Raw genomic sequence first — 12359 nt, 5'->3', positions numbered from 1 at the left:
CTGACAGGTTGCTCAGAGGGGCTGTGAGGGTAAGGCTGGCCAGGCTGGTTGTCCCAATTTACTATCTGATATTGATGCCCCACTCACCCCCTCCACTCCAGGCCGTGACACAAACACCAAGCTTTGCCCTCCCTGCTGATTAGTGATTGGCCATTAGTCAAGAAGTTTGTCCTGTCATGAAATTCTGCTTCCGCTGAATCCTAGAATAGCTTTGGCTAAAGCTGTTATATAAAAAATTAAATCTCTTGAACATGCCAGCTTTGTGCTGAGATTATTGGTCCATCTTCTGACTGCATAAAACCAGTCTGTCCCATCCACCAGGGGGTCAGCTCGGATTCCAAGTAGATTTGCAGAGAGGACTTGGTGGACGTTTAGATGGGTACATAAATGTTTTCAGGAAATGCTGAGTAAACATGAATGACCTGTTTCCTTAGGGTTGATTTATTTATGGAGCTAAGAGAATATGCTTTGCCTATGAGCACGTATACTTCCTTTCTCACAAATACAGATCAACTTTTTCCAGTGAAAACATCAAAACGTAAAATACATTTTTAGTTTGAAGGATGGCATCAGTCAAATAATTCATGATTATGTAAGCTTTTCTTCCTACTATGAGCATTAAATTGACTTTGGCCTTTAACCCTAAAATGTATAAAATCAATCATAAATTAGGCTTGATTCCTATCCTGGGATTTGTAAGTAAATTAAGCACATTAGAATTGTAGAGATACATTGCTTGCTATGTCCTGGCAATGGAAAATTTCATGGTACAAACATAGGGAGATGAGGATGGAGATCAGAAGGTGGGATAGCCGTAAGTGAAACAGAATTGGGATTTTAGTGTGTATAAAAGAATCAAGAGAAGCTCTTTGATTCCCTTAAGCAAAGTGAGATGGCATGATCCACTTTATTTTATATATATATTTTTTATTATACTTTAAGTTCTAGGGTACATGTGCACAACGTGCAGGTTTGTTACATATGTACACATGTGCCATGTTGGTGTGCTGCACCCATTAACTCGTCATTTACATTAGGCATATCTCTTAATGCTATCCCTCCCCCACCCCATTCCCCACAATAGGACCCGGTGTGTGATGATTCCCTTCCTGTGTCCAAGTGACCTCATAGTTCAGTTCCTACCTATGAGTGAGAACATGCGGTATTTGGTTTTCTGTTCTTGCAATAGTTTGCTCAGAATGATGGTTTCCAGCTGCATCCATGTCCCTACAAAGGACACGAACTCATCCTTTTATATGGCTGCATAGTATTCCATAGTGTATATGTGCCACATTTTCTTAATCCAGTCTGTCACTGATGGACATTTGGGTTGATCCCAAGTCTTTGCTATTGTGAATAGTGCCGCAATAAACATACGTGTACATGTGTCTTTATAGCAGCATGACTTGTAATCCTTTGGGTATATCCCCAGTAATGGGATGACTGGGTCAAACGGTATTTCTAGCTCTAGATCCTTGAGGATTCCCCACGCTGTTTTCCACAATGGTTGAACTAGTTTACAGTCCCACCAACAGTGTAAGAGTGTTCCTATTTTGGCCGGGCATGGTGGCTCAAGCCTGTAATCCCAGCACTTTGGGAGGCCGAGACGGGCGGATCACGAGGTCAGGAGATCGAGACCATCCTGGCTAACATGGTGAAACCCCGTCTCTACTAAAAAAATACAAAAAACTAGCTGGGCAAGGTGGCGGGTGCCTGTAGTCCCAGCTACTCGGGAGGCTGAGGCAGGAGAATGGCATAAACCCGGGAGGCGGAGCTTGCAGTGAGCCAACATCGCGCCACTGCACTCCAGCCTGGACGACAGAGCAAGACTCCGTCTCAAAAAAATAAAAATAAAAAGAGTGTTTCTATTTCTCCACATCCTCTCCAGCACCTGTTGTTTCCTGATTTTTTAATGATTGCCATTCTAACTGGTGTGAGATGGTATCTCATTGTGGTTTTGATTTGCATTTCTCTGATAGCGAGTGATGATGAGCAATTTTTCATATGTCTGTTGGCTGTATGAATGTCTTCTTTTGAGAAATGTCTGTTCATATCCTTTGCCCACTTTTTGATGGGGTTGTTTGTTTTTTTCTTGTAAATTTGAGTTCTTTGTAGGTTCTGGATATTAGCCCTTTGTCAGATGAGTAGATTGCAAAAATTTTCTCCCATTCTGTAGGTTGCCTGTTCACTCTGATGGTAGTTTCTTTTGCTGTGCAGAAGCTCTTTAGTTTAATTAGATCCCATTTGTCAATTTTGGTTTTCTTGCCATTGCTTTTGGTGTTTTAGACACGAAGTTCTTGCCCATGCCTATGTCCTGAATGGTATTGCCTAGGTTTTCTTCTAGGGTTTTTATGGTTTTAGGTCTAACATTTAAGTCTCTAATCCATCTTGAATTAATTTTCATATAAGGTGTAAGGAAAGGATCCAGTTTCAGCTTTCTACTTATGGCTAGCCAATTTTCCGAGCACCATTTATTCAATAGGGAATCCTTTCCCCATTTCTTGTTTCTCTCAGGTTTGTCAAAGATCAGATGGCTGTAGATGTGTGGTATTATTTCTGAGGGCTCTGTTCTGTTCCATTGGTCTCTATCTCTGTTTTGGTACCAGTACCATGTTGTTTTTGTTACTGCAGCCTTGTAGTATAGTTTGAAGTCAGGTACCATGATGCCTCCAGCTTTGTTCTTTTGACTTCGGATTGTCTTGGCAATGTGGGATCTTTTTTGGTTCCATATGAACTTTAAAGCAGTTTTTTCCAATTCTGTGAAGAAAGTCATTGGTAGCTTAATGGGGATGGCATTGAATCTATAAATTACCTTGGGCAGTATGGCCATTTTCACAATATTGATTCTTCCTATCCGTGAGCATGGTATGTTCTTCCATTTGTTTGTGTCCTCTTTTATTTCACTGAGCAGTGGTTTGTAGTTCTCCTTGAAGAGGTCCTTCACATCCCTTGTAAGTTGGATTCCTAGGTATTTTATTCTCTTTGAAGCTCTTGTGAATGGGAGTTAATTCATGATTTGGCTCTCTGTTTGTCTGTTACTGGTGTATAAGAATGCTTGTGATTTTTGCACATTAATTTTGTATCCTGAGACTTTGCTGAAGTTGCTTGTGATTTTTATTTTATTTTATTTTATTTTAATTTTTTTGAGACAGAGTCTTGCTCTGTCACCCAGGCTGGAGTGCTGTGGCCGGATCTCAGCTCACTGCAAGCTCCCCCTCCCGGGTTCACACCATTCTCCTGCCTCAGCCTCCCGGGTAGCTGGGACTACAGGCGCCGCCACCTCGCCCGGCTAGTTTTTTGTAGTTTTTAGTAGAGATGGGGTTTCACCATGTTAGCCAGGATGGTCTCCATCTCCTGACCTCGTGATCCGCCCGTCTCAGCCTCCCAAAGTGCTGGGATTACAGGCTTGAGCCACCGCACCCAGCCGCTTGTGATTTTTGCACATTGATTTTGTATCCTGAGACTTTGCTGAAGTTGCTTATCAGCTTAAGGAGATTTTGGACTGAGACAATGGGGTTTTCTAAATATACAATCGTGTCATCTGCAAACAGGGACAATTTGACTTCTTCTTTTCCTAATTGAATACCCTTTATTTCTTTCTCTTGCCGGATTGCCCTAGCCAGAACTTCCAACACTATGTTGAATAGGAGTGGTGAGAGAGGGCATCCCTGTCTTGTGCCAGTTTTCAAAGGGAATGCTTCCAGTTTTTGCCCATTCAGTATGATATTGGCTGTGGGTTTGTCATAAATAGCTCTTATTATTTTGAGATACATTCCATCAATACCGAATTTATTGAGAGTTTTTAGCATGAAGGGCTGTTGAATTTTGTCAAAGACCTTTTCTGCATCTATTGAGATAATCATGTGGTTTTTGTCTTTGGTTCTGTTTATATGCTGGATTACGTTTATTGATTTGCATATGTTGAACCAGCCTTGCATCCCAGGGATGAAACCCACTTGATCATGGTGGATAAGCTTTTTGATGTGCTGCTGGATTCGGTTTGCCCGTATTTTATTGAGGATTTTTGCATCGATGTTCATCAGGGATATTGGTCTAAAATTCTCTTTTTTTGTTGTATTTCTGTCAGGCTTTGGTATCAGAATGATGCTGGCCTTGTAAAATGAGTTAGGGAGGATTTCCTCTTTTTCTATTGATTGGAATATTTTCAGAAGGAATGGTACCAACTCCTCCTTGTACCTGTGGTAGAATTCTGCTGTGAATCCGTCTGGTCCTGGACTTTTTTTGGGTGGTAGGCTATTAATTATTGCCTCAATTTCAGAGCCTGATATTGGTCTATTCAGGGATTCAACTTCTTCCTGGCTTAGTCTTGGGAGAGTGTACGTGTCCGGGAAATTATCCATTTCTTCTAGGTTTTCTAGTTTATTTGCGTAGAGGTGTTTATAGTATTCTCTGACGGTAGTTTGTATTTCTGTGGGGTTGGTGGTGATATCCCCTTTATCATTTTTTATTGTGTCTATTTGATTCTTCTCTTGATTCTTCTCTCTTTTCTTCTTTCTTAGTCTTGCTAGCGGTCTATCAATTTTGTTGATCTTTTCAAAAAACCAGCTCCTGGATTCATTGATTTTTTGGAGGGTTTTTTGTGTCTCTATCTCCTTCAGTTCTGCTCTGATCTTAGTTATTTCTTGCCTTCTGCTAGCTTTTGAATGTGTTTGCTCTTGCTTCTCTAGTTCTTGTAATTGTAATGTTGGGGTGTCAATTTTAGATCTTTACTGCTTTCTTTTGTGGGCATTTAGTGCTATAAATTTCCCTCTACACCCTGCTTTAAATGTGTCCCAGAGATTCTGGTATGTTATATCTTTGTTCTCATTGGTTTCAAAGAACATCTTTATTTCTGCCTTCATTTCGTTATGTACCCAGTAGTCATTCAGGAGCAGGTTGTTCAGTTTCCACGTAGTTGAGCGGTTTTGAGTTTCTCAGTCCTGAGTTCTAGTTTGATTGCACTGTGGTCTGAGAGACAATTTGATATAATTTCTGTTCTTTTACATTTGCTGAGGAGTGCTTTACTTCCAACTATGTGGTCAATTTTGGAATAAGTGCAATGTGGTGCTGAGAAGAATGTATATTCTGTTGATTTGGGGTGGAGAGTTCTGTAAATGTTATTAGGTCCGCTTGGTGCAGAGTTGAGTTCAATTCCTGGATATCCTTGTTAACTTTCTGTCTCGTCTCTCTAATGTTGACAGTGGGGTGTTAAAGTCTCCCATTATTATTGTATGGGAGTCTAAGTCTCTTTGTAAGTCTCTAAGGACTTGCCTTATGAATCTGGGTGCTCCTGTATTGGGTGCATATATATTTAGAATAGTTAGCTCTTCCTGATGAATTGATCCCTTTACCATTATGTAATGGCCTTCTTTGTCTCTTTTGATCTTTGATGGTTTAAAGTCTGTTTTATCAGACACTGGGATTGCAACCCCTGCCATTTTTTGTTTTCCATTTGCTTGGTAGATCTTCCTCCATCTCTTTATTTTGAGCCTATGTGTGTCTCTGCATGTGAGATGGGTCTCCTGAATACAGAAAACTGATGGGTCTTGACTCTTTATCCAATTTGTCAGTCTGTGTCTTTTAATTGGAGCATTTAGTCCATTTACATTTAAGGTTAATATTGTTATGTGTGAACTTGATCCTGTCATTATGATATTAGCTGTTTATTTTGCTCGCTAGTTGATGCAGTTTCTTCCTAGCATCGATGGACTTTACATTTTGACATGTTTTTGCAATGGCTGGTACCGGTTGTTCCTTTCCATGTTTAGTGCTTCCTTCAGGATCTCTTGCAGGGCAGGCCTGGTGGTGACAAAATCTCTAAGCATTTGCTTGTCTGTAAAGGATTTTATTTCTCCTTCACTTATGAAACTTAGTTTGGCTGGATATGAAATTCTGGGTTGAAAATTCTTTTCTTTAAGAATGTTGAATGTTGGCCCCCACTCTCTTCTGGCTTGGAGAGTTTCTGCCGAGAGATCTGCTGTTAGTCTGATGGGCTTCCCTTTGTGGGTAACCCGACTTTTCTCTCTGGCTACCCTTAACAGTTTTTCGTTCATTTCAACTTTGGTGAATCTGACAAGTATGTGTCTTGGAGTTGCTCTTCTCAAGGAGTATCTTTGTGGCATTCTCTGTATTTCCTGAATTTGAATGTTGGCCTGCCTTACTAGGTTGGGGAAGTTCTCCTGGATGATATCCTGCAGAGTGTTTTCCAACTTGGTTCCATTTTCCCTGTCGCTTTCAGGCACACCAATCAGATGTAGATTTGGTCTTTTCACATAATCCCATATTTCTTGGGGGCTTTGTTCATTTCTTTTTCCTCTTTTTTCTCTAAACTTCTCTTCTAGCTTCATTTCATTCATTTGATCTTCAATCGCTGATACTCTTTCTTCCAGTTGATCGAGTCGGTTACTGAAGCTTGTGCATTTGTCACGTACTTCTCGTGTTATGGTTTTCATCTCTGTCAGTTCTTTTAAGGTCTTCTCTGCATTGATTATCCTAGTTATCCATTCATCCATTCTTTTTTCAAGGTTTTTAGTTTCTTTGTGCTTGTTATGTAGTTCCTCCTTTAGCTCTGAGAAGTTTGATGGACTGAAGCCTTCTTCTCTCAACTCGTCAAAGTGATTCTCCATCCAGCTTTGTTCCGTTGCTGGCAATGAGCTGCGTTCCTTTGGAGGGGGAGATGTGCTCTGATTTTTTGAATTTCCACTTTTCTGCACTGCTTTTTCCCTGTCTTTGTGGCTTTATCTGCCTTTGGTCTTTGATGATGGTGACGTATTGATGGGGTTTTGGTGTGGGTGTCCTTTCTGTTTGTTAGTTTTCCTTCTAACAGTCAAGACCCTCAGCTGTAGGTCTGTTGGAGTTTGGTTGACGTCCACTCCAGACCCTGTTTGCCTGGGTATCAGCAGCGGAGGCTGCAGAAGATAGAATATTGCTGAACAGCAAGTGTTGCTGTCTGATTCTTGCTCTGGAAGCTTCGTCTCAGAGGTGTACCCCGCCGTGTGAGGTGTTGGTCTGCACCTAGTGGGGGATGTCTCTCAGTTAGGCTACTCAGGGGTCAGGGACCCACTTGAGCAGGCAGTCTGTCCGTTCTCAGATCTCAACCTCCGTGCTGGGAGATCCACTGCTCTCTTCAAAGCTGTCAGACAGGGGCATTTACCTCTGCCGAAGTTTCTGCTGCTTTTTGTTTAGCTATGCCCTGTCCCCAGAGGAGGAGTCTACAGAGGCAGGCCAGCCTCCTTGAGCTGAGGTGGTCTCCACCCAACTGGAGCTTCCCAGCGGCTTTGTTTACCTACTTAAGCCTCAGCAATGGCGGGCGCCCCTCCCCCAGCCTCGCTGCCACCTTGCAGTTAGATGTCAGACTGCTGTGCTAGCAATGAGGGAGGCTCCTTGGGCGTGGAACCCTCTGGGCAAAGTGTGGGATATAATCTCCTGGTGTGCTGTTTGCTAAGACCCTTGGTAAAGTGCAGTATTAGGGTGAGAGTTACCTGATTTTCCAGGTGTTGTGTGTCTCAATTTCATTTGGCTAGGAAAAGGAATTCCCTTCCCCCTTGCTTTTCCCAGGTGAGGCAATGCCTCGCTCTGCTTCCACTCTTGCTGCTCAGGCTGCACCCGTGGACCAGTGCCAACTGTCCAACATGCCCTAGTGAGATGAACCCCATACATCAGTTGAAAATGCAGAAATTACCCATCTTCTGTGTCACTCACGCTGGGAGCTGGAGGCTGGAGCTGTTCCTATTTGGCCATCTTGGGCACGCCCCCGATCCACTTTATTTTTGAAAGGATTCCTAATTGGGATCAATTGGATCAGGGAACTTATGATGACAAAAGAGGATAAGGTCCTGCTCTGAGGGAAGGGAAGAAGGGAGAAGGGAAAGGAAGACAGCAGAGTGAGATACTCAAGTTAGTTCTAAGGTAGCATACATTTGGTGCCTGTGCAGATAGAGTAGAAGGTGAGAGAGAGAAAAGTCAACAACAATATCAAGAATTCTACAGTGGCTCATACTTGTAATCCCAGAACTTTGGGAGGCCGAGGCATGTAGATTACCTGAGGTCAGGAGTTCAAGACCAGCCTGGCCAACGTGGTGAAACCCCATCTCTACTAAAAATACAAAAAATAACCAGGTGTGGTGGTATGTGCCTGTTAATCCCAGCTATTCAGGAGGCTGAGGCAGGAGAATCACTTGAACCTGGGAGGTAGAGACTGCAGTGAGCTGAGATCCCGCCACTGCACTCCAGCCTGGGTGACAGAGCAGCAAGACTGTCTCCAAAAAAAAAAAAAAAAAAAAAAAAAAAAAAGGAACCTAGAGCATGAGCCTGGCGTTCAGGAGAAAGTCTAGTTCTATTTCTAGACTATATAAATAGATCTGTAGAGACCAAGTGAAAATTTTCCCTTTGCCCCATGAAGGATCACTGAAAAATCAACTGACAAAAGGAAGATTAATAGGAGAAAAGGCATACAGATTTATTAACATGCATGGGGGGAAATCACATCATGATTACCCAATTACCCAGCATGGTACAGACGTTTATATATCCTTTTTCATAAGGAAGAGATGGGGGATGTAGACAATTCTTTTGAGGGACAGTCAATCATTAGGGAGGATGAAAGGACCCAGGAAGAAAGTGAGGGGTGGAGCTGCACAGGAACGGAAGTTGTCTTATATAGCTAAAGTCCAACAGGTAATCTCTTAAAGCTGCCCTCAGAAGACTAGATGAAAAGTCTGTCTAGGTGCAGTGAGGACTCCCAGTCTCTTCTCTTCTCAGATGGTTGATCTTTCCTGGTTATTTTGTGAGATCCCTAGGGAGGGGGTCTTAAGTGCATTTAAACGTTCTTAGATAGGGAAATTCCAGAGAGTCCCTGCCAATTCTTTGTGAAAGAAGAGCAGAGAGCCTGAACAATCAGTAGGTTAATAAAGAAATTAAGACAGAAATTTTAAATTTTTTTTAAATGAAAAAAGTACAGCATACCAAAGCCTGTGGGATACAACAAAAGCAATGCTAAGAGAGAAGTTTATAGTATTCAATGCCCATATCAAAAAAGTAGAAAGATCACAAATTAATAACCTCTTATGGCACCTCAAGGAACAGGAAAAATAAGAAGAACCCTGAGTTAGCAGAATAAAAGTAATAACAAAGATCAGAGCAGAACTAAATGAAATAGAGACCAATAAAATGATATAAAGGATCAACAAAACAAAAAGTTGTTTTTTTTAAAACATAAAGAAAATTGACAAACCACTAGCTAGACCAGGAAAAGAAGAGAGAAGCTCCAGATAAACACAATCAAAAATGAAAAGGGAGACACTACAAGTGATACCACAGAAATACAAAAGATCATCAGAGTCTGTTATGAACAGCTTTATGCTCACAAACTAGAAAACCTAGAGGAAATGAATACATTTCTGGAAACACACAATCTCCTGAGATTGAACCAGGAAGAAATAGACCTCCTGAACAGACCGATATCAAGTAGCAAGATTGAATCAGTAGTTTTAAAAAAACCTCCCCAAAACAAAAATCGCCCAGGACCAGATGGATTTACAGACAAATTCTACCAAACATACAAAGAACTAAAACCAATCCTCCTGAAACTATTCCAAAAAATCAAGGAGGAGGGAATTCTTCCTAACTCATTCTATGGGACCAGTATCACCTGGATACCAAAACCAGACAAGGACACAACAACAACAAAAGCTACAGACCAATATTCCCAATGAATATAGATGCAAAAAATCCTCAGCAAAATACTAGCAAATTGAAAACAACAGCACATCAAAAAGTTTATACACCCTGATGAGGTAGGATTTATCCCAAGGATTCAAGGATGGTTGAACATACACAAATCAATAAACATGATACATCACATAAACAGAATTAAGGAAAGAAACTATGTGGTCATCTCAATAGATGCAGAGAAGGTGTTTGATAAAATTTAGCATCCCTTCATGATAAAAATTCTCAACAAACTAGGCATAGAAGGAAGATACCTCAACATAATAAAGCGCATATATGACAAACCCATAGCCAACATCATACTTAATGGGGGAAAGTTGAAAACTTTCTAAGAAACTGGAAGAATACAAGGATGCCCACTTTCACCACTCTTATTCAATATAGTGCTGGAAGTCCTCACCAGACCAATCAGGCAAGATAAAGAATTAAAAAAATTCTAAATTGGAAAAGAGAAAGTCAAATTATCCATGTTTGCTGATGATATGATCTTGTATCTGGAAAACCCTAAAAACTCCACAAAATCCAACCATGGAGGATGATGAAAAATTAAAAAAGACTCCACAAAAGCCCTCTTAGATTTGATAAATGAATTTTGTAAAGTTTCAGAATACAAAATTAACATACAGAAGTCAGTAGTGTTCTTATACACCAGGAAAGATCTAGCCAAGGACCAAATCAAGAGGGCAATTTCATTTACAACAGCTTAAAAAAAAAAATACCTAGGAATATATTTAACCAAGGAGGTGAAAGATCTCTTTAAGAACTACAAAACACTGATGAAAGAAATCCTAGATGACACAAACAAAAATGAAAAAACATCCCATGCTCATGGATTGGCAGGATCAATATCGTTGAAATGGCCATGCTGCCCAAAGCAATCTACAGATTCAATGCATACCCTGTTAAATTGCTGAAATCATTTTTCACTGAATTAGGAAAAAAAATTCTAAAAGTCACATGGAACCGAAAAGAGCTGGAATAGCCAAACCAATCCTAAGCAAAAAGAACAAAACTGGAGGTTTTACCTGACTTCAAATTATACTAAAAGCCTGTACTAACCAAAGGAGCATAATACTGATATAAAAATCAACACATAGAACAATGGAACAGAATATACAAACCAGAAATAGAGCCACATACCTACAACCAACTGATCTTTGACCAAACCAACAAAAATATACACTAGGGAAATGACACTCTTTTCAATAAATGGTTCTGGGAAAACTGGATAGCCATATGCAGAAGAATGAAACTAGACACATACCTTGCAGTATACAAAAATTAACTCAAGATGGATTACATACCTAAATATAAAACCCGAAACTATAAAAATCTAGAAGAAAACCTAGGAAAAACTCTTCTGGACATTGGCCTGGGCAAATAATTTATGACCAAGTCCTCAAAAGCCAATGCAACAAAACCAAAAGTAGACAAACGGGGCCTAACTAAACTAAAAAGCTGCCTGCACAGCAAAAGAAAACAATCAACAGAGTAAACAGATGACCTACAAAGTAAGAAAAAACATTTGCAAACTATGCATCAAAGGGCTAATATCCAGAATCTACAAATAACAACCACAACAAAAACAAGTAACTCCATTAAAAAATGAGCAAAGGACAAGAACATTTTTCAAATGAAGACACACAAGCAGCCAACAATTATGTAAAATGCTCAACATCACTAACCATCAGAGAAATGCAAAATAAAACCACAATGAGGTACCACCATTTTGCACTAGTCAGAATGGCTATTATTATAAAGTCTAAAAACAAAAGATGTTCACAAGAATGCAGAGAAAAGGGAATACTTACACACTGTTGGTGGGAATGTGAATTAGTACAAGCTCTATGGAAAACACAATGGATAGTTCTCAAAGAACTAAAAATAGAATGACTGTTCAATTCAGCCATCCCACTACTAGGTATATACCCAAAAGATATCAAAAAGATACCTGTACTCATATGTAACAGAACAGGAGCTTCACCATCTTTTACAAACACCACCATTTTAAGTTTCCCTTGATTAAAAAACAAAATAAAACAAAACTGCCTAAATCCAGCCCCAAAACATCAGCCTAATGGCTGTCAGAATAACCAGAAACATTCCAACCCCTAAGATAAACCCACTCCAACCAGAAACATGCCAACCCGGAGATAGCTTCCCCTCTAACCAGAGATATTCCAACCCTGCAGTAACCTTTCCCTCACATAGAAACATCCTGAACCCACGATAAGCCCCCCTCTTCCTAAACCCTTAAATATCCTTAGTCTGTAAGAGAGAACACTCCTGACCAAAAAAAAATTGGCCAGAAGCCCCTCTCAGGTTTATTCTCCAAAACAAACCTGTCTTTGACCGTTGAGCCATTTTTCGTGTTTCTTTCCTTTTTCTTTAACTCTAATATGTTTTCACTGCACTATTTCTGATAGCAAAGATATGAGACTGGTGTGCTGCCTCCCGCACTAAGGAGGCAACTTTCATAGCACAGATACAGAATCAACCTGTCCATCAACAAAGGATTGGATTTCAAAAAAAATGTGGTATCTATGCCATGGGATGCTACTCAGACATGAAGAAAAATGAAATCACATCTTTTGCAGCAGCATGGATAGAACTGGAGGCCATGATCCTAA

The 12359-nt window shown here is 40.4% G+C and overlaps 1 protein-coding gene across 1 annotated transcript in view; it reads right to left on the bottom strand.

Moving 5' to 3' along the window:
- Positions 1–11931, bottom strand: part of GABRR2 (gamma-aminobutyric acid type A receptor subunit rho2) — a 70056-nt gene extending 58125 nt beyond the window's left edge. The window contains exon 1 of the mRNA XM_023205276.2: positions 11926–11931. The gene's annotated coding sequence lies outside the window, so the exon portion shown is untranslated. The remainder of the gene's footprint in view (positions 1–11925) is intronic.
- Positions 11932–12359: the final 428 nt, after the last annotated feature.

This window comes from Piliocolobus tephrosceles, chromosome 5 (assembly GCF_002776525.5).
Source record: "Piliocolobus tephrosceles isolate RC106 chromosome 5, ASM277652v3, whole genome shotgun sequence".
Classification (NCBI taxonomy): domain Eukaryota; kingdom Metazoa; phylum Chordata; class Mammalia; order Primates; family Cercopithecidae; genus Piliocolobus; species Piliocolobus tephrosceles.
The sequence above is the reverse complement of the archived record's forward strand: the minus strand, read 5'-3'. Positions and strand labels throughout refer to the sequence as shown.